This window comes from Prionailurus bengalensis, chromosome B3, assembly GCF_016509475.1.
Source record: "Prionailurus bengalensis isolate Pbe53 chromosome B3, Fcat_Pben_1.1_paternal_pri, whole genome shotgun sequence".
Taxonomy (NCBI): Eukaryota; Metazoa; Chordata; class Mammalia; order Carnivora; family Felidae; genus Prionailurus; species Prionailurus bengalensis.
In genome coordinates this window covers 105726378-105749543 of record NC_057355.1, presented here as the reverse complement: position 1 = coordinate 105749543, position 23166 = coordinate 105726378, and the positions used below count along the sequence as shown (strand labels likewise).

Genomic DNA, 23166 nt, shown 5'->3' with positions numbered 1-23166 from the left:
TTTTCAGGAATGAAGCAGAGCTGAGGGAATAAGCTCAAAGGTCTTTTCTGGGCTCACATTTTATGATTCTATGACTCAGCAGCTCTTAAGTTGGGAGGAATCCCGTCTTGGTTCCCTCTGGTGACATTCCCTCTAAAAGATTTTTATCATTGAGTTGAACTTGATGAGAATTTCCATCTCCTCCAGTGGCTTCTGTAAGGTCAGTTTAATACATGATAAGCTTTAAAAGAAAATGCTCTTATCAGTATGAATAGAGCTATATTTTAAAACCCTTTAGCATTCCAGGTAAGGGTCTGAGTACTCATAGGATATTAAAAATTCAAGGACATGTAGTTTGCTGAGCTTTAGAATCCCATTTTGTACGTTTAGGTCCTAAAACAAATCCCTCAGAGATTCACATTAAAAACAAGGTATTAAGCATTTATTCTATAAAAATCTGAGTGTCTGCTTTGAAGTCAGCTTCCATCAACTTTGTCACTGGTGGGCAGTGACTGAGTGCCAAATAATGTAAAGCGGTGCTTCTCCAAACTTCATGGAGCATTTGAATCATCTGGGGGATCTGATTAAAATGCAGATTCTGCTTCCGTAGTTATGTGATTGCATCTGAGATTGTGCCTTTCTACCAAGCTCCCAGGTGATGCCCTGATGCTGCTGGTCCATGGACCAAGCTTTGAGCAAGGAAATAAGGAATATTACCTGTTAACATGCCGCTTTAAAGATGCTCTGTTACTAGTTAATTACATATGAGTTAATTATGTTGCCTTACATTAAAGTTGTTTGCATATGTGATCTGCAATACCTGAAGAAGATTCTGAAACCAGAAAAGAGCCCTGTTTATTTCACCTCACTTTCTCCTATGGATTTAGCACACTTTCATGTGCTTCATAAGCCTTTACAACTATCTGTTTAATGAATGATTGAAAAATTTAACCGAATGCTTATTTTTGTTCCAGGCAGCAAGTAAAGGATGCATACATCTGCCTCACCTGGGACATATTTTGTTGCTTTCTCTATCGGAATTAGTAAATCAGAGGAAACGTGGCCCCATAGAGGATCAAATTGGAAATATTTTTTCTTAGTGCTTTATTTCCTTTCTGGAGTGAAGACCACTGATACATGCGTTAGCGAGCACATGGCTTGAGCAGTCTTCAGGACTCCAGGAAGCCATAGTGGCCATTTCAGTTGAAGTCCCACAGGCTTCCATTGCTTTTTCCATTTAGCCATGGCAGTGTGGTCTGTGTCTTTCTTGAAATCTAGGTCCAAGAGAAAGGGTGCCTCCGTGGTCAGACCCAGGACAGGTGGGGAATAATGAGCGTTTTTGGTTGTCCTGGACCAAACAGATGAAATGGAAGCACTTTGGTGAGGCATGAAAATTATATATATTTTAAAAAAAAATTTTTTTTTTCAACATTTTATTTATTTTTGGGACAGAGAGAGACAGAGCATGAACAGGGGAGGGGCAGAGAGAGAGGGAGACACAGAATCTGAAACAGGCTCCAGGCTCTGAGCCATCAGCCCAGAGCCTGACGCGGGGCTCGAACTCACGGACCACGAGATCGTGACCTGGCTGAAGTCGGACGCTTAACCGACTGCGCCACCCAGGCGCCCCGAAAATTATATTTTAATCTAAATTTTGAGTGTGGTATTTTTGTGCTCAAGCCCTCACAAAAAATTCTGTGTAACACTGCAGGCCTTGGTAGTCTTACTGGCAAATGAAGTTCCCACATAATTGCTTTAGGGAAAAAAAGGAATGCCTTTGCATTTAATGTAGTCAGGAAGCCATATAGGTTTAACCTTGTAGGTAGCTGACTCTTCATTGCATATTACAAGATGGTTTCAAAGCTTTTCTGATCACTCAGTTGGTCAACATAGAAATGGAAGGTGTGGGGGCGCCTGGGTGGCGCAGTCGGTTAAGCGTCCCGACTTCAGCCAGGTCACGATCTCGCGGTCTGTGAGTTCGAGCCCCGCGTCAGGCTCTGGGCTGATGGCTCAGAGCCTGGAGCCTGTTTCCGATTCTGTGTTTCCCTCTCTCTCTGCCCCTCCCCCGTTCATGCTCTGTCTCTCTCTGTCCCAAAAATAAATAAACGTTGAAAAAAAAATTTTTTTTTAAAAATAAAAATAATAAAAAATAAAAAATAAAAAAAAGAAATGGAAGGTGTGGAAAGTGGCCTTGATAATGCCATAGAATCTATGTGCCACTCAGCTCCCTGTGAGAAGTGAAATGGCTTATGCGATCATTCATAAATTCACAGGTAGAGCATCACTCACGTGCTTTACCAGACTGTGAGCCCTGGGACGACAGATTCTGCGTCTCAGTTTTCTTACCTGTAAAATGAGGACAGTAGAAGAAACACCCCTTGAATGGCACCGAGTCTCAGTATTAATTTCTTAGCATCCCAACTCTAAGAGGCCAACTTGGTGGCTCTTTAGAGCTTACAATGTAGCATATGATAACATGTATAAATTCACATAACATATGTATAAATGGCATAGGAAAGTGAAAGACATTACATAAAGACACATGCATGATTGTCTCAAGAGGATGGTGATGTGACCCGCAGCACATGTAGACGTTCTTTCCTACCCAAAGTAATAGAAACTTGGGTGAGAATCCAGCGGTGCTAAAGATACCCCAGCAAGCTCCCAGACACTGTGACTGCCCTCATGACAGGGCACAGACATTTTAATAAGGAGAAAGGCACAGATGTTAATCGAGCAATCACCAGTCTTTAAATTACAATTATGATGAGCACCATGAAGGAGAAGAGTAGGTGGCCAGAGATCTTACAGTAGGGGCAGTGACCTGAGGGGGTCAGAGAAGGCTTTCCTGGGCAATGTGTTTGTGAACTCAGGTGTAGACAAAGAGGGGTAGAGGCTGAGAAAGAAGGATTTTGGGCAAACACAGTGGATTTGTGAAAGGCTGGAGGCAAGAAGTATTTGAGGACAGGAATGAAAGCCAGTGTGCCTGGGATTAAGAGTAAGATTGTGGTGGCTGGTGAATCAAACAGGGACCAAACCTGCAAAACCTTGCTGCTAGGACAAAGAATTCAGGATTTCATGCTGTGAGTCATAGGAAGCCATTGAAGGGTTCGAATGTGCTATCTGAATTTTAAAGGCATCACTTTGGCTACAGGATGTCTTGTGAGGAAGGCTATATAAAAAAATGGAGTAGAGGAGGATCAAGAACAGATGCAGGGAAGCCAGCAAGGAGCTTGTCACAATAGACTGGGCAAGAGGAAAGGTGGCTCTTACTGGGACAAGGAGAAAGTGGATGGACTCAAGATTAAATTAAGAGGTAGAATGAAAAGGTCTCCATGATTGGATCTTGGAATGGAGGGAAGGGAAGTGTTCAAGGTGACTCGTAAGCTTTTGGCTGATGCAGTTGGGTGGGGAGTGGTGTCATTACTGAGATGGGAAGACCAGGGGAGGACCTAAGTTTGGGGTACAGTAGGGGTGGGAAGAGGAAGAGATCAGGAGTTAAATTTTGGGTGCATGAGAGACACTTGAAGGAGAGAGATGTCTGGAGCTTAGAGGAGAGGCTGAATTTGAGTTATATATATATATTTTTATTTTAATGTTTATTTATTTTTGAGAGAGAGAGAGCAGGGGAGGGGCAGAGAGAGGAGAGAGAGAATCCTAAGCAGGCTCCGTGCTGTCGGCACAGACAACAGAGACTCAGGGCTCGAAGTCATGAACTGTGAGATCATGAGCTGAACTGAAATCAAGAGTCAGTAACACACTTAACTGACTGAGCCACCCAGGTGCCCCTGGGCTACATATTTTATAGTCATCAACATTGGTTGGTAATAGGAGTAAATGATAATGCCTGGGGAGCAAGTTTAGAGGGAGAAGGAGGATGGTGTGGAACAGAGAAACTTTAATAATTGAAAGGTGAGGTAGAGTAGGTCACACCCCTAAAGGAGGCTGAGGAGGAGTAATTGGAGATCGGACAGGTGAGAAGCCCGGTGTCACAGAATGTAAGGAAAGGATTGTTTCAAGATGGAGGGGTGTGGCCGACTGAAGGAATACAGCAGAGTAGTAAACAGACAAGCACACAGACAACAATCTGAAAACACTTTGATAGAAAGCCCTGAAGTCGAGAGGCAGCTCAAATCAAGAACTTCTAGAATGCCCCACGCACCTAGCTTTTCTTTGGCTTCCTCCTTATAAAATTGGGATGGCATTGGAGTTGTTTTGAAAGCTGCAGGAGATGGTTGCAAAATATTTAACCCAGAGCTGGCACCCTGTAGGTGTATACTAGAGGTTAGCTGATATAATAATGAGCAAAGGATCATAATCCTCCTTGTTGAAGTGGGTTTGAGTAAAGCAGCCAAGACTATACTCCAACCTCTGCAGACCTTGGAGGAGGGTCTGTTTGTCCCAGCCCCTTTCCATATTACTGCATCCGCAGGGTCAGACAGTGTTCTACTCACAGCATTTGCCTTGCCAGTTGGAAAATCAAGGCACAGAAGTTAAGGCTGCCTGGAAAGTGCTCCACTTGAAGCCAACGAGTTAAAGGCGAATGTCATGTTGTGGGACCTGAGAAGTGCACTGTAGACAAATTACTGAGAAATCCAGGTTTGAGTCAGTTGTTTTTATTCCCTGCGTGAGAATCTAGGTGGATACAAAAGGCATGATCAAAAATTCTTCTGGGTAGAATCATTCACTCTCAGAACCATAGGAACATTGCATCATAAGAGGAACAAACTCAGATTCAGGGTCAGGATTCAATAATTGTGACTTAAAAAAGCAAATGTTGTTCCCATTCTGAGCTCTAGTGGAGGTGCCTAAGTTGTTAGAGGGTGGGCTTGCTATGTGGCACTTCATGTTGCAGAGTCATTCATTTTGAAATCCCTCAGGGTAAGGGAGACTCCTCTCCACCACCCCGAGTTTCCACAGGAGTAAAGATACTTGTTAATGAATGCCTTCATTCGTTATTTGTGACAGCCATCTTTGCCACCGTGGGGACTTAACCACTTGTCATATTAATTCTCACTCGGTCTTCTCTGTGAGATTGTAAGCTCCTTGAAGGCAGGAACTGGGTCCTGAAATCTCTGTAGCTGCCATCCAGCAAGCACCTGGTCACAGAAGAAGGTCAATAAATTGTTGAAATGAGTCAACACAGAATTTACGTAGGCTTATCAGGTTCCAAACATTTGGTTCTTCTGGGCCTACATCTTCCTTTCTACTTTGTAACCTAAAATAGACACTACTTGTGGTGCAGAAACCATCAAATATAAAACTTAGTGCTGACACAGACAGAGAGGCTCTTTGAAAAAAATGTGAAATGTGAGTATCTATGATTATGACATTTTTTTATAGCTCAGAAGCAAGTATATCTTGCAGCCGGGAAAGATCGTCTATTCTCAATGGCATGATCTTTGATTTTGTGTTGTTGTTGTTGTTGTTTTCTCTCTCATCAGTGAGGTTTAATGCTATTTTGATCCTAAGTCCCGTGGGTTGATTTTCTTATTTATGAAGTCAAAGGTTTACTTATGGGCACCTAACTTTTATCATTACAACACAAACCCAGTTTTAGGAGGGCTCCTATTCATTATGTCCAAATAAGGTTTTAGAAAAGCAGACCATTCATTGGAGTTACAGCAATCATTTAATCTTGCTTCACCTGTGATCGAGTCTATACCAACTTGATCTAGCTTGATGTCTTTATATTTTTAGAATGTGAGAAGTATTAGGGAGCAAAATTCACTTAATGACCTGGTAGATGACAAGATAAAAGATGCAATTGTCTTTGAGGAAGAAGCCTTGGATTTTTCCTATGGTGAGCTTTTGTGACTTTAATTCTCCAGAGAGTTGAGTGTCACTTTTATCTTTCTTGTGAGGGGTCCTCTTAGGCAACTTAGGTAAGTTTATACACAGCTGACTGGGGTTCCTTTTTGCAGGATTCTACTGGAGCTAAATAGGCAACTGTAACAGCTCCCTCCCTGTCATACCCAAGGGTGCAGATGTTTTCCTTTTCTGCTTAGAGAAAACATCTAAGTTTTCTCTAAACTAGATGAGGCAGAACTCTGCTCACTCTGCCTCACTCTGCTTCAGACCTGTTTACTCATCCAGTTTCCTTGGTTTCTTCCTATTGGTGTCTACCCAGATTTTTCTACTCTACCTCGCTTTTCTGGATGGATGCCTATTTAGGTGAGTTGCCTGGCTTTTTGGCTTGCTGAGTCCCTAAGGCCCCTATTTCCTGTCCCCATGCAATGCAACTTCCCACCCCTCATTCAAGCTCCTCGTTACTGCAACTCTTGCCAACCTGGATCCATTCACTCAGATTACTACTTACTTGTTGGGAGTAGAGAGAAATCAGACTCTACTACAAGTCTTGGAATGCAAATACCTCCCTTGAAAAGTATATATAGTTAGTGTTGAAGAACACAGAGTCTGGATCCAGACTTTCTGGGTTCAAATCCTGGGTCTGCCCCTTAGGAGCTGTGTGATCTTGGGCAAATTGCTTACTGTCTCTTGCCCAGTTCTATCATGTGCACAATGGAAATAATGGTTGTATCTACCGTACATGGTTAATATGAAGAGTAAAGAAGTTAGTGTATATAATAGACTTAGAACAGTGTGTCTGCTATATAATAAGCATAGTATAGTGTTAACTATTACCAAGCATTTGAAGTCAATGTTCACTGAATTCTGACCCTGCCAGGAAAAGGCAAATGGAGTAGATCAATATTTATCAAAGGGAGGTCCACAAGTTCACTATAAGAAATTTTAAATCCTGTGCTCACATTTGGATGATAATGTGAACACCCCAGGGTAAGCCTGTATTAGATTATTTAATGACTCCTAATAGCTGAATATGCATATGATTGGAAAGCCTGCATTTACCTTGTGCCTATGATCATGTTTTCAGGAAGTGAAGACCATGGTATCGAGGCAGGCTGCAGGAGGGCAGGCCGGGTCATGGTTCTTGGAGAGAAGAGTGGAGGAGGATAGTCTCCTGCAACATGTATGGCCTGAGCATGCAGACCTGTCAGGGACTGGTTCTGTGACAATCACTGACTGCCGGTGTCATTTTGGATTTTATTGGGATTCTATTTAATTTATGAACTTGTTTTAGTTTTATAGTCATATAAAAGAGCTACCAGGATTAGGGGTTTATATATAGACTTCGGTATTTATTTAAGTAACATTATAATAAAAACAATTTGTTATCACCTGAGGATCATAAGCATTTTTATCTTGTAAAAAGGGTCTGCCCACATATTCCCCAAACTTGAGAAAGACTAGACTCTCTGTGGTTCCCAAATGCCAGTTCACAAACTGTGTTTGTCAGGTTACAAAAAAAACTGGGGGGAGGTATGTGGGCAACTTTAGAAATATAGACTTTTGGGGGAACCTGGGTGACTCAGTCGGTTAAGTGTCCAGCTTTTGCTCAGGTCATGATCTCATGGTTCATGAATTCAAGCCCCACAGTGGGGGAGGGGGCAGAGAGAGAGGAAGAGAGAGAATCCCAAGCAGGCTCCTCAATGTCAGCATGAAACCCTACACAGGGCTTGATCTGTGCTGTCAGTACGGAGCCTGCTTCAGATCCTCTGTCCCCGTCTCTGCTGCCCCTCCCTTGCTTGCTTTCTCTCTCTCTCTCTCTCTCTCTCTCTCTCTCTCTCTCTCTCTCAAAAATAAACATAAAAAAAAGAAATAAAGACTCTTGGGCTGTGTCCTGGGGCGGCTGGGCCTGTGAATCTGTATTTTTGCGGAGCTGTCAGGTGATTCCGCTGAGCAACAAGTTTGGGCCTTTCTGGGGCTGATGACCTCTCAATGTTCTTCATAGTCCTGGGATCTTACAATTCAGGGTCTTTGTCTTCAAAATTGAGATAATCACACTTGTCCCTGTCTTGCTGCACAAGGGAGCAGTGAGAATTAATGAGGCAATTTTCGTAAGTGTTCTTGGAAGAAAAGTACCATTAAAGTGTAATATATCGAGGCCAGAATTGAGCTGGATCGCCTCAGCATGCAAATTGTTCCATAGGAACAAAGAGGTGACTCAGGGCCTTAGCATCATCAGCAGGCTGAGTTTTGCTACCGAGGATCCAGTTTCTGAGAGTGTTGGACCATCTCCAGCATGGACTCAAACCCCATGAAACCTGGCACATTAACATGAGATTTATATATCAGTAACCTGGTGGTAGCAGAGGCGGGAAGGCTGGACGGGGAAGTGTCGGGGGGAGAAGCCCTAAAGCTTATTGTATCAGTTTCCTGGGCCGCCATAACAAAGTTCCACTAACAAGGTGGCTAAACACGAGAGAGATTGACCCTTTCAGCTTTCTGGGGGCTAGACATGGAAATCGAGGTGTTGGCAAAGTTGGGTTTTTCTTGAGGCTCTGAGGAAAAGTGTGTTCTGTGCTCCTCTCCTAGTTTCAGGCATTACGGGGAATCCTTGGTGTTCCTTGACCTGTAGATGCATCATTCCCATCTCTGCCTGTCATCACATGGCCGTTTTCTTCTTCCTGCCTGTCTGGGTTTTCACGTGGCCCTCTCCTCTCAGTGTGCCTCTCTCTTCTTATGGGGATACAAGTCGTATTGGATTCAGGGCCCATGCTACTCCAGAAGGACCTCATTTTAATTTAACTAATTACATCTCAAAGCTCCCTATTTCCAATTAAGTCACATTCTGAGGTACTGGCAGTTAAAGCATCAACATATCTGACATATCCTTTTGGGGGACGCAATCCACCCCTTACCTCCATGTTTCTATTTACATAAGGAAGCACAGGATATTTTACATTTTGGAGTGAATTCTTTTCCCAAAAGTGTTTTTCTTAAAGAGTTTTTTTTTTCTTCAATATATGAAATTTATTGTCAAATTGGTTTCCATACAACACCCAGTGCTCATCCCAAAAGGTGCCCTCCTCAATACCCATCACCCACCCTCCCCTCCCTCCCACCTCCCATCAACCCTCAGTTTGTTCTCAGTTTTTAACAGTCTCTTATGCTTTGGCTCACTCCCACTCTAACCTCTTTTTTTTTTTTCCTTCCCCTCCCCCATGGGTTTCTGTTAAGTTTCTCAAGATCCACATAAGAGTGAAACCATATGGTATCTGACTTTCTCTGTATGGCTTATTTCACTTAGCTTCACACTCTCCAGTTCCATCCACTGGAACTTTTGTTGCTACAAAAGGCCATATTTCATTCTTTCTCATTGCCACGTAGTATTCCATTGTGTATATAAACCACAATTTCTTTATCCATTCATCAGTTGATGGACATTTAGGCTCTTTCCACAATTTGGCTATTGTTGAGAGTAAAGAGTTTTTTTCTTAAAAAAAGTTTTTTATGTTTATTTTAAGGGGTGGGGAGAGAGCCTATCAGTGGGGGAGAGAGCAGAGAGAGAGGAAGAGAGAGAGAATCCCAAGCAGGCTCCTAGATGTCAGTGTGAAACCCTACACGGGGCTCAATCTCATGAACTGGGAGATCATGACCTGAGCTGAGATCAAGAGTCGGATGCTTAACTGACTGCGTCACCCAGCGCCCCCACAAAAGTGAAGCGCAGAGGGCATTACACCTTAGAAACCATGCTATATGTCATGGTAAGGTCCCCCGGGTGGCCCATTACAGCTGATTTAGCTCACAATGTACCAGAAGTAGGAGTTCGTCTAAGGGCCCTGTAGAATCTAACCAACACACCAGAAGAGGTCCCAGTCAGAAAATGTGTTCCAGCTTTCCACTTGAGGTGTTACGAGCACATCTCTCTCCATCAGCTCTTAGAAGCTTCATGTTTGTTTATTTCTCTCATCTTGATTCTTCTGCGCTCGTTTACATTTCCCCTTTTGTGGAGTGTTCCTGTTCCCTATTTATTTTAATATTGGTTCTAATATTACCTTTTATGTTGTTATTATACCTGAAATCCCTGGTGGAAAGGGTGGAGAGTGGGGAAGGGAGATGCTCTGTGCTGTAAACACTCTTTTTCCCTCTTCCGCATTAAGATTTACTTGCCACAATCCTGTGTCTGCAGCACCTTCTCTTTGATTCTGAGTTATAGCTGGCCACCCGGTGTATTAGCTTCTCTACTGTGCATGTGGAGCTCCTGTGTACTCACTTCATACCCATAGGATTTTGTCAGAGGGGCTCTCAGGAATGACGGTGGGGTATTCTAATGGGTTGACATTGTGTAATCTTCAAACCGTCTTATTGAAATAAAGTCTTTGTGGTGGCTGTAGCTCTCAGTTCTCTTGTTCCTGTTCCAAGTTCCTTAATGAGCCACTGTCATCTGTTCAGGGAGGCTAGTCCTTGGCCTTAACCCTATGTGAGCCTTCCTTTGGATGACAAAGAGTTGATGGGAAAGATTTTTTTTTTTTTAAATTTTTTTTTCAATGTTTTTTATTTATTTTGGGGACAGAGAGAGAGCACGAACAGGGGAGGGGCAGAGAGAGAGGGAGACACAGAATCGGAAACAGGCTCCAGGCTCTGAGCCATCAGCCCAGAGCCTGACGCGGGGCTCGAACTCACGGACAGCGAGATCGTGACCTGGCTGAAGTCGGACGCTTAACCGACTGCGCCACCCAGGCGCCCCGATGGGAAAGATTTTTAAAACAAAATGCTCTGAAAAGCCCTTTTATGCAATCAGGTGTTAGGTATTGGTAAAGCGTTGTAAATGTAGAATGTCCAGATATTTTCAGAATAATCAGGTCTGAATAAACCCAGTTGAACAGGCCTTTCTTTTCTCCTTGATTAAAAGGTATTGCATGGGGTGCCTGAGTAGCTCAGTCGGTTAAGTGTCTGACTCTTGATCTTGGATCAGATCATGATCTCACGGTTTGTGAGTTTGAGCCCTGCATTGGGCTCTGGGCTGATAGTGTGGGGCCTGCTTGGGATTCTGTCTCTTTCCTTCTTTGCCCCTCTCCTGTTCTCTCTCAAAATAAATAAAAACCAAAAAAGGGGAGGAGGATTGCGTTTGTTCAGATCTTCTTGGAAGCAGGATCAAGATGGGGTTGTGTGTGCAGGAGATTTATCATGAGGACACCTGGGAAGGATGAAGGGAAGGGCAACGGTGTAGGCTGGGAGAGCTTTCAGATGAACTTTTCGGTGCCGGTGTGACTTCTGTGAGAGGACAGGTGGAAGGAAGGAGGACAAGGGGAGGAAAGGACAGATGGGAATGGACAGATGAGGAGAGGAAGGACAGTTCTGAGAATGTCTTGGCCAGGTTGATTGTGAGTTCTTGAGGCAAAGTTGCCTACTGGGGGATCCCTCTGTCCCACGGGAATGAACCTGCACTGGTACCCTGCCATGTTCAACCAACATATGGGAGCCACGCAGGGGAAACGTGGACACTGCACAGGTGTGGTTGTGGATCCAGGTGTGTGTTGGGGCGGGGGAGGAAGGTAGCCTATACTCCCCCACAGTGAGAGAGCCAGGCAGTGCAATTATTTGGCTTTTACAGGGATCTCCTGAGGGGTCCATGAAGTTGGATGACAAAAATGACATTCTTATTTTCGCTAACTTCTGACTGAATTTTAGTGTTTTAATTATGCGTGGAGCCAGTAGCCATGCCAGTAGCTGTGTGTCTTCTCACTAATAAATATCACAGCTATTTTTATATCAACATTATAGTTATCACGGATAATCTCAATATGTTATTTATGCTCATCATTACTTTGAAATCATGGTAGTTACTAGACCTGCCACTAGACCTCTTTATTTAATGACAGTGAAAAGGTGTATTTACTATTGTATCACTAATTTAAAACATAATTTGATAGTGGGATTTGAATATAATTATTTCGTTAGAGTTCTATATATCTTCTGTCATGCATTTATAAGCATTATTCCAAGAAGGGGTAATCCATAGTCTTCATCTGACAGAGAGGTCCACTACTCAAGAATTGTTAAGAACCCCTCCTGCAGAGACTACTCGGTAGGATCATATTAATTATATTAGCTCGGTTATCTTTTATCTGGCTCCAAATGTGTGAGGACAATAGCCTCAGTCCCCACGAGAATGTATTATTGTAGAAGATGATTCATTAATTCAACAAAGAGTGTCTCCCGCGTGCCAGGTATTGTGTGGTGTTGGAGCCACGGCAACAAGCAAGACAGACAACCCCTATCTCAGAGAGTTTAATCAACTAACATGAAAGGCAGTCATGGAACAAGAACAATTATGATTGCATTACCAGGTTAACAATACAGAACAGCAGGATGCTCTGGGTGCCCCCGGAGAGGGACCCAGTGTAGGGGCCAGAGCAGACCTCTTTGAAAAGCACTCTTTTCAGCTGAGCCTGAAGAACGAGTAGAGATGGGTTGGAAGAAGAGGGGTGGAGACTGAAGTTAGAGCAAGTGTGAAGATTTGGAGGTGTGGCATGCTTAACTTGTAAGAACTGAAATCGTGCGCACCTCGTAAGCCACGTGAAGTTTAGATTTTTCCCTAAAGGCAGTAGGAAGCTTTGAAGGGGTTTTAAGCAGGGGGTGATGTGATCAGATTGCCTTTCAAAAATACTGCTTGGAAAACGCCAGTGAAGGCTCTCATGGTACTAGGGTGAAAATGAAGGCAGCCTCCTGTGAAGCGTGTGGTGGGAGAAAGCAGAATCAAGCAAGACTCTTCTGGTTATCCTTATATTTGACTTCTTTTTGGCCCTGTGGGAATGACTGGGTCTTGAATTTTAATTTGTCACTCTGTCCTAAGCCACATTAAAATCTTGGAAGCCTTTTTCTTAGACTTAAGATGTTCAGAGTAGCTGCAGTTCTCTCTGAAGTCTGTTGCAGATGCCTCTGTGTGAACCTGAAACCTCACACAAATCTCGGGAAAATATTTCTCGATAATGTAGAGCCACGGAGAAAGTGGATGTTGTTTGGTAAGTTCTTAGCGTACATTTGTTACTTGCTACAGCACCGATGGCCTTTAGACTTCTATATTAAGAGGAAAGTAAACTTATCATGAATAATGTAGGTGGTTATATTGCCAATTAAATGAAAGATCTCTGGCTGCTTCTTCAGAAGAAACTCATAATGGGCTCAAAGTTTGTTTGTTACTAGGTAAAAATAAGTCCATTTTGGTTGATGGCTAACTCAGGACCATGCACAGTTAGGCAACTCATAAAAGTGTTCGTCTGGAAATGAGTCTCTGGGATAATCAGATTTTATTTCTAGTGTCTAATTGATGCCCAGAGCTTTGGGGTTTAATTATGTCTGCTGAAAAAATACAATTCAATTTCTCTTCCTCCCTTTTATACATAACTGCAAGCTTTATTTTAATTCATAAATATGCAAGGTGTTGCAGATATTTTCTGACACAGTACCTGGCATTATTTAGATACTTAATAAACGTTGGATTCTTCTTGTAATGGAATGAATACATATCAAATAAGAAACTTAGGTAAGAGTTTCTGGCTCTTCTGTTTATGGTCTGGCAGTTGGATTTGAATATTTTATGGTTACTCCAGAGAAATAAATAATTTAAGTGGGAAATTGTTTTCATAAGAGGGGACTCCTGTTTTGCAGTCATCTAGGCAGGCTGGCTTGAATGTAATGTTGGGTGTTTGTTCTAGTAGGGAGTGCGGTAGGTGGGTATTTTATGGGACCTGTGGCAAGAAGAGCTGAGTATGTGTGATGGACTATGAATTACACCTTTTCCCTTCTGTATGGTATCTACCCAGCTTCCAGGAGGGCCCAGATAGCTTCTTTACCTCCTCTTCGATCACCAGCTGGTGTGTCTGTCTTTTTTCACTTAGCATTATGTTTTCAAGGTGCATCCATGTTGTAGCATGTATCAGTATTTCAATCCTTTTTATGGCTGGTAACACTCCAGCATACGGATACGCCACATTTTGTTTATCCGTTCATCTGCTGATGGACACATGGATTGTTTCCACCTTGTGGCTATTGTGAATAAGGCTGTTATGAACATTTATGGACAAATATTTGTTTGAGGACTAATTCTTTTGGGCATATACCCAAGAGGGGAATTGCTGAGTCATATGATAATTTTATGTTTAAGTTTTTGAGGAACTACCAAATCGTTTTCCACAGTGGCTGCAAATGTTACATTTCCCCCAGCAACGGACGACGGTGCTGATTTCTCCACCTTCTCACCAACGCTTGTGATTCTCCATTTTTTTTTTCATTATGGCCTTCCTAGTGGCTGTTGAGGTGGTGTCCCCTGTGGTTTTGGTTTACATTTCCCTAATGGCTAATGATATTCAGCATCTTTTCATGTGCTTGTTGGTCATCTGTATACACGCTGTAATATGGATGAACCTCGAAAACGTTACGCTAAGTAAAAGAAACCAGATGTAAAAGGTCATATAGGATTCCATTTACATGAAATATCCAGAATAGGTAAATCCATAGATACAGAAGAGAGATTAGTGGTTACTAGGGCTTAGCAGGAGGGAAGAATGGAGAGTGACTGTTTAATGGGTACAGGGTTTCCTTTGGGGTGATAAAAACATTTTGGCATGAGATAGAGGTGATGGTTATAAAACGCTGTGAATGTGCTGAATGCCACTGAAACGTAGGCTTTAAAATGGTCAATTTTAGGTTACGTGAATTTTACCTCGATAAATAAAAAAACAAAAACATCTGGTTAGAAGTTGAGTCTGCCTGTCCAGTTCCAGCAGTATGAGACAGAGAAATTCTGCATAAAGTAAAACAAAAATTTTGAATATGTACCTGAGCTTGAAAAGAAAGCCATTGTTGCCACCGGCAGCAGCTTGAATCCCAAACAGTAGCCTCCTGAGCTAGAGCTGTGGTACCCCAGGGGAAGCGTGGGCCACATACAGAAGCTGAGATGAGGGGTAGAATTTAACATCAACGTGGGGCCAATTGACAAGCCTTGGGCTGGTGTAGGGAAGCAGCAGGGACTAAAACCTTTGCATAAGGAGGCGTTCTGGAAAAAATGCCTCTTTGGTGAAAGGGGATCTAGAAAAATCCCCCACATGAGCCAGGGGAACAGCAAGGAAATATCACTCTTCCTGATGCTCTGAGTCAAGGGAGAAAAATGACACTGAAGCCCAAGGACTGCCTTCATCATGCAAGAACCTATAACTGAGAAATTACTATACAGCCAGGTGGTAGGTTCCAGCCCCTGGTGAAGCCCCTGGCGTCCTTGGCACAAGCAAACAAGAAACTACTCATCTATAGTGACACTTCTGCAGTGCAGGGTGGACAAGATACCCAGGGAAAAACAAGCCCCGGTGACAAATGACAGTTTGCACAAGGAAAGAGTCCAGCATGAGGGAAAGGAAATAAGCATCACGGACAGGAGGATTAGAATCTCAAGAACCCGGCAAAATAGAGGTATGTCTAAGATGGTTAAACAATGAGGACTTTGAGATTGGCTCTACTGCCTTAATAAAAAGTTTCCCCGTATAGTTGAAAACCTGCTCCCAGGGAGCATGTGCAAAGTTTGCTTGTGAGATTTAGAAGGAGCAAAGGCAGGGACTGAGATTGTTCACCGGCTGACTATCCTATAGTGGTTTGGAGAGACCTTTAGATTTTTTCCGAAGGATCAAGAGCTCAGGGAAACTTTCTTTCCAAGTAATCCATTTAAGATGGAAGAAAAGCTCTTCCTTTGAGTATTAACTGTGGTGCTCAGGTGCTCTTAACCAAAGATTTGCCTTCATTTCTCTCAAGGGTGCAGCTTGGTATTTGCCCATTATTATGAGGAGTGACACGTTATGAACTGGTAAGTGGAACTTTTGGGAACAAACCTTGAAGCTGCCTTGAAAACCACTTTAGTACTCATTCAGCTCCCCATGTCTAATCGACATCTGTTGGCCGAGCCTTGGCACTAGGGAAGTGGGAGCTTCATGTTGACCAAGCAGAATCATGCCAGCAAGTTTAGATGACTCGTTGGTAAAAATGAGACTTCAGGGTTACCTGGTCACTGGCTAGTCTTCTCTTTACCTCACTCTATGCTCAAGCCATAGCTTTTGATCAGTGGAAGCCCCACATTTGTATGTAGGGGAGAAGGGTGTGTGGGGACCTTGTCATGAAGCTAAAGTGGGCTATCACTTTCCATGAACTTGAGAACAGGGGACTACAGGCAGGACTGATGGACACTAGGTAACTAATGGCCTCACATCTATCTTGAGATGGGAAATTTTACATTCAGTGGATCTGGCAAGCAACACACACACAAACTTGACTTTGCCCCAGAAGCCTGATGAGACTGCACTTCAGAAACAATAATCTTTCTATTAAAAATTAAGTATCGGGGTGCCTGGGTGGCTCAGTTGCAGAGTTGGTGTCCAACTCTTGATCTTGGCTCAGGTCATGATCTCACAGTCGTGACATCGAGCCCTGCATTGGGCTCCATGCTGGGCATGGAGCCCGCTTAAGATTCTCTCTCTTCCTCTCTCTCTGTCCTTCCCCATCCTCTCTCTTAAAAAAAATGAAATATGTGCTCGCTTCGGCAGCACATATACTAAAATTGGAATGATACAGAGAAGATTAGCATGGCCCCTAAGTAAGGATGACACACAAATTCGTGAAGCGTTCCATATTTTTAGACCACTTTCTCGCACCATTCACAAAAATAAACTCAAAATGGATAAAGGACCTGAATGTGAGACAGGAAACCATCAAAACCCTAGAGGAGAAAGCAGGAAAAGACCTCTCTGACCTCAGCCGCAGCAATTTCTTACTTGACACATCCCCACAGGCAAGGGAATTAAAAGCAAAAATGAACTACTGGGACCTTATGAAGATAAAAAGCTTCTGCACAGCAAAGGAAACAACCAACAAAACTAAAAGGCCACCAATGGAATGGGAAAAGATATTTGCAAATGACATATCGGACAAAGGGCTAGTATCCAAAATCTATAATGAGCTCACCAAACTCCACACCCGAAAAACAAATAACCCAGTGAAGAAATGGGCAGAAAACATGAATAGACACTTCTCTAAAGAAGACATCCAGATGGCCAACAGGCACATGAAAAGATGCTCAACGTCGCTCCTCATCAGGGAAATACAAATCAAAACCACACTCAGATATCACCTCACGCCAGTCAGAGTGGCCAAAATGAACAAATCAGGAGACTCTAGATGCTGGAGAGGATGTGGAGAAACGGGAACCCTCTTGCACTGTTGGTGGGAATGCAAATTGGTGCAGCCGCTCTGGAAAGCAGTGTGGAGGTTCCTCAAAAAATTAAAAATAGACCTACCCTATGACCTAGCAATAGCACTGCTAGGAATTTACCCAAGGGATACAGGAGTACTGATGCATAGGGGCACTTGTACCCCAATGTTTATAGCAGCACTCTCAACAATAGCCAAATTATGGAAAGAGCCTAAATGTCCATCAACTGATGAATGGATAAAGAAATTGTGGTTTATATACACAATGGAGTACTACGTGGCAATGAGAAAGAATGAAATATGGCCCTTTGTAGCAACATGGATGAAACTGGAGACTGTGATGCTAAGTGAAATAAGCCATACAGAGAAAGACAGATACCATATGGTTTCACTCTTATGTGGATCCTGAGAAACTTAACAGAAACCCATGGGGGAGGGGAAGGAAAAAAAAAGAGGTTAGAGTGGAAGAGAGCCAAAGCATAAGAGATTCTTAAAAACTGAGAACAAACTGAGGGTTGATGGGGGGTGGGAGGGAGGGGAGGGTGGGTGATGGGTATTGAGGAGGGCACCTTTTGGGATGAGCACTGGGTGTTGTATGGAAACCAATTTGACAATAAACTTCATATACTGAAAAAAAAAATGAAGTATGAAGACCACACTATTTCCTTTTTCACCAGTGGATTGAAAATCCGATAATACAAATGTGAAGAGAGAAGTATAAGAGTGAGTTGGGAGAATTTCAGGTGCCCTGATCATGGACTTGATGCCGTGGAATGATAGAACCATAGATCAGAAACCTCCACGCTCAACAGAACTTTCAAGGGAGTTTCATGCAAAGCCCAGTGACTTTTTTTGTTCCCTCTCAATCAGGTGTAGAGGAGGGAGGGGCATGACAAGTTGTTTTCTCCCTCGTGAGCAGTTGTATATCATGCTTCTCTTTTTGGGAAAAAAAAAAAGCAAACATGGAGGGGTGCTTTCTTCATTTATGCATCATGTATTTCCATATGGATGAAGTTCATAGCAGCCTTCTCCTCACTAGAGTTTGTAGCCATACAGTTTATAGTTCATCAGTATGGTTAGCATTTCTAAGTGATCCCGGGAAGATGTGCAAATGATTACAAGACATTCTCTTTGCATCCTCCTGGTAGGTACTTAGTATTGTTCCTCAGCTTGCAGTTAACTAAAGACATTCTTAATGTTATGTGAAAGTAGAGGTTAGGGTATTTGGGCTGTTTGTACCCTTCTCTCCAAATCTCAGTGCAGAGCCTTCAGGATTAATTGCTTCTCAGATGCACGATTGCTGCTCACTTAGCCCTATGCAAAGAAGGACGTCATTCTATTCATCGGCATCTTGCTGTTCTGTAATTATGTGAAGAGCAAATGATTATGGATAGAGCTTCTCTGTGATTGTTAAAACAGGTAAATTTAGCATCGTTAGAGAATAGTGTGTAGCTGGAAAAACTTAAGACTTACAAAATCATGCAGACAATATTTAAAACAGTAAGTTTTATTTTATTATTCTTAAAGGTGTTACGTAAGTTGGACAAAAGCTTTGCTGTTCTTGGGCTGCAAGAGACACTTATGGTGAAATAACAGGGAAGAAAAAGAGCTGGTCTCCATTTATTTCTTGACACCGTAGAAACCCTGTAATTGAAATTTAGTTACATATGCTTTGAACAAAAGACAGTGTTCTGACATTGCATTTTTTATTTAGGTGGAATATACATTTTTCTTTTCATTGATTGACAAAAAATAAAGCTTCCCACCTTATTGAAAGATGAAAATGATCTTGAAAATTTCACTAGTAAGGAGACTGTATAACCCTTTCAAAATCAAATGTGAACTAAGTGGAACTAGGTATGAAGTACATCTTACACAATGCTTTATGGAAAGAGTATATCTTATAAATCCAGGTAGCCTGAGCCCTTCAATTAGAATTTAGTTTAAATCATTGGAGACGGCGTCTGCCTTGGACTTGGTCAGCTTGCCTTTCTTTCTTGTGCCTTACTTCTGTTCGTTTTAAGAGTTTGTTTTAACTTACAAAATAAATAAAGTTGGTGTGGTGTAGGGGAGGCCTACCTATGTGGTGGCGGAACTAGACTGGGATCTTAGTTTGAATTCTCCATAAAAGCAGACCCTGAGTCTGGATTGGTGTGCAAGGAGTTGGTGTGCGAGGATTGGTGTGGAAGGATGGCGAGGGGGCGAGGAAGTGAGACAGGGTGGCTGGAGAGCCAGCAAAGGGGGCGTGCATGAGGAGATTATTACTGTGGCTCCTTGCTCTTAGGGGATCCTTGAGAAGCTGTATGGAACACACCTCAGGGGGGAGGAAATCTGGGGAGTTTACCCAATGTGGGAGGCACAATAGTGCTCCTTCCCAAGATGTCTACACCCTAAGACCCAGAACCTGTAAATATGTTACCTTTACAAAGGGTACTTTGCAAATGTGATTGAATTAAGGACCCAGAGATGGGGAGATTATCACAAGGGTCCTTATAAGAGAGAAGTAGGAGGGTCAGAGTCAGAGAAGAAAATATGACAAAGGAAGCAGAGTTTAGAGAGAGCGAGATTCAAGTGTCGTACGGGTGGCTTTGAAGATGGAGGAAGGGGCCATGAGCTAAGGACTGCAGACAGCCTCTAGAGGCTGGAAAAGGCAAGGAAACATGTTCTCCCTTAAGGCTTCCAGAAGGAACCAGTCTTGCTGACACATTGACTTTAGCCATGAGACTGACTTTGGATTTCTGACTTCCAGAAGTATAAGATAACAAATTTATGTTGTTTTAAGCCATTGAATTTGTGATAGCTGCAATTGGGAGCTAATATACTCACCAACTCATGGCCCTCATTGATTAAAGATGGCTTCTAGAACAGTATTTCCTCAGTGCTTCTGGCTAGCCCCATGTGGGCTCCTATGACTGGAAGATACCCTCAGGCAGAGAGACCCTTAGGCCTGCATGGGAAGGAAGTGGTCTGTGGGGCACCAATGGGCTTGGCTTTACTTGGACAAAAGACTTGATCGATAGAATGTGAGAAGTGTCCTCATAAACACTTGAAACTAGCTGTTTCAGGTTGTTTCGTATGAACAGTCCAGGTTTCTGAGCTCCTCTGACTATTCCTTCATCTCTTCCTCTGGCCTTCTCTTGGCCTTTAAATACTGGAATTTCTTGGTGTTGTGACCTTGGTCTTGTGCAGTCTTACTCAGTGATGGTTAATTTTATGGGTCAACCTGACCAGGCCATGAGCTGCCCACACATCTGGCCAAACATTATTCTGGTGTATCAGTGAGGGTGTTTCTGGATGAGATTAACATTTGAATCAATGGACTGAGTAAAGCAGATCACCCTCCCCAGTGAGGGTGGCCTCATCCAATCAGCTGAAGGCCTGAATAGAGCAAAAAGGCTGACCTTTGAGCAAGGGAGAATTCTTCCTGCCTGACTGATGTCCCCTTCAGGCTGGGACATAGGTTTTTCCTGCCTTCAGACTCATATGGAAATACCAGCTCTTTCTGAATCTTGAGCCTCTAGCTCTTGAACTAGAACTACATCATCAGGTCTCCAAGATCTCTAGCTTGCTGACTCACCATGCTGGTCTGATCTTGGGACTTATCAGCCTCCATCACCACACAAGCCAGTTGCTTAATTTCTTATGATAAACTCTCTCTCTCTCTCTCTCTTTCTATCTATCTATCTATCTATCTATCTATCATCTATCTATTTATATCTACATATCTGTATATATATATATATATATATATATATATATATATATGTATCTATATCTATCTCTCTCTCTCTATATATATATTTCTCTTTCTCTGGAGAACCATGTCTAATATACAGTTTATACTCCAGGGTGATCTTAGATCTTATTCACTCTTTGGACTTCTGCTTTCATGAACATTCTGGTGAACCCCAAACCTGGTCATCAGCTTGGATTTCTCCATATCCAAAATCTTAACTGCCAACAGAAACATCCCCAGGGATATTGTGCAGATACTTTAAACTCCACATAGTCAGAATGAAATCGTTATCATGACCCCAGGAATCTGTTCCTGCTTTCTATATTCTTCTTTTTTCATGGTGCTACCATGTACTCTTATCTCATACTCAGTATCTTCAGCATTGCTCATTCTGGGTTTTAACTTTCATCTCAGGATTTCTGCCACCAGGGCTGTTGTTCTCCAATGCAGAGCAACTCTGTACACAGGACTGAGTTGGGAAAATTCTCAGGCTAAGATAGACCTAAGATGGAACTAAGATAGATCTAATTTATTTTCATACAAAGACACACACACACACACACACACACACACACAAATAGTGGGGGAGAGAAGACATATATACAGAGAGCAACAGTCATATAGACCAACAGACTCAGAGAAGGAGAAAAAAGGGGAAGAAAGAGACAAACCAGAGTGAGAGGCAGAGTTGGAAGGAGACACACATTGAGGCAGAGAGAGGAGGACATTTGTCAGAGAGAGGAGACAAGGAGAAGCAAATAGAGAAAGAGCAAGCCGGAATAACAGATAGGTGAGCTGATACACGTCCCACCCCAATCTGGGTATGCCATTATCTCCAGAAGTTGAAATAGCCCTATCGTGTCCTCTGACATGGCCACACCCCTTCCCAAAGCAACCCACTGGCATACTGAATAGGCATATATTTTAGCCACAAGGGTCTGGGTCCAGATTCCAGCTCAGTCCATTTTTAGCTGTGTGGCTTGCGGCATTTTACTTAAGCTTCATTTTCTTCATTTGTAAAATGGGGGTGATAATACCTACCTTGCAAGCTTTTAGTGAAGTGTCCAACAAATGTTAATTATTAGCTCAGACAAACCCTGGGTCTCCTCTTGCTCCCATCCCTTTCCTCTTTAGTGAAAGGGAATTTATGGGTCTATCTGGGATAAATGTAGCCACTAAAATTTTGTTATTGGAAATAAAGGAAATTACTTTGCAGGCAGTCTGTTAAAAACCAACCATACTTACAATTGATAGGATACGTAGAAATGTTATTTTACCTGCAATTTCTTCATTACTCTCTCCCTCTTCACTTTTTTTCCCACTGGATAAGCTAGGAGAGGGCAAATTGCTCTGCCTTGGATGCTACACACGCGAGAATACTAGTGGACGGGAGGGAGAACCTGCCGGTTTTTTTTCTTTAACCGAAGTACAGTTGATACGCAATGTTACGTTAGTTTCAGGCGTACAACATAGTGATTTAAGAAGTCTATACTTTATTCTTATTTTTTTAATTTTAGAGAGAGTAAGTAGGGGAGAGGGGCAGAGGGGGAGAGAGAGAATCTTAAGCAGGCTCCACGCTTAGCACAGAGCCTGACACAGGGCTCGATCCCATGACCCTGGGATCATGACCTGAGCGGAAATCAAGGGTTGGTCGCTCAATGGACTGAGCCACCCAGTGCCCCTAAATAAAATTTCAAGAAAGAAAACAAACTAGAATCAGTGAGGTTAGAATGGATCTGTAGTTGTGGGCTGAGGAATTATCTGAGTGGAAGGGCCCTAACCTCTTGTGCTCATCTCTGTCAGCAATCCAGCATTAACTTCCATTTGCAAAGGTCTACAGAATTGTCTGGGGCTCTTTTAGCTTAAAAGTAGTAAGAAATTGGAGGGTATTATGCTTAGTGAAATAAGTCAATCAGAGAAAGACAGATAGCATACGTTTTCACTCGTGTAGAACTTGAGAAAACTTAACAGAAGACTATGGGGGAAGGGAAGGGGAAAAAATAGTTTCAAACAGAGAGGGAGGTAAACCTATTAGAGACTCTTAAATACAGAGAACATACTGAAGATTGATGGGAAAGTGGGAGGGGGGAGGGGAAAATGGGTGATGGGTATTGAGGAGGGCACTTGTTGGGATGAGTCCTGGGTGTTAAATGTAAACGGTGAATCACGGGAATCTACCCCCAAAACCAGGAGCACACTGTATGTTAGCCAACTGGACAATACATTGTATTAAAATAATAATAAAAATTAAAAAAAAAGAAATTATAAATAATTTGGAAAATTCTAAATATTGAGGGAATAAAAGAAAATCACCCATAATTCTATAACCCATTGAGGAATTCATTTAACACTTAGATGTACATTATCCCAATTATATACATAATATTTTTATC

General features: G+C 42.6%; 1 protein-coding gene and 1 non-coding gene across 2 annotated transcripts in view; both read left to right on the top strand.

Annotated features, from left to right (window-relative positions):
• ARMH4 (armadillo like helical domain containing 4) overlaps nt 1-23166 on the top strand; it is a 128489-nt gene that overhangs the window by 89946 nt on the left and 15377 nt on the right. The gene's annotated exons all lie outside the window — the stretch shown is intronic.
• LOC122469677 lies at nt 16358-16464 on the top strand. The gene has a single exon (XR_006293572.1). It is a non-coding gene; the product is annotated as a U6 spliceosomal RNA (small nuclear RNA).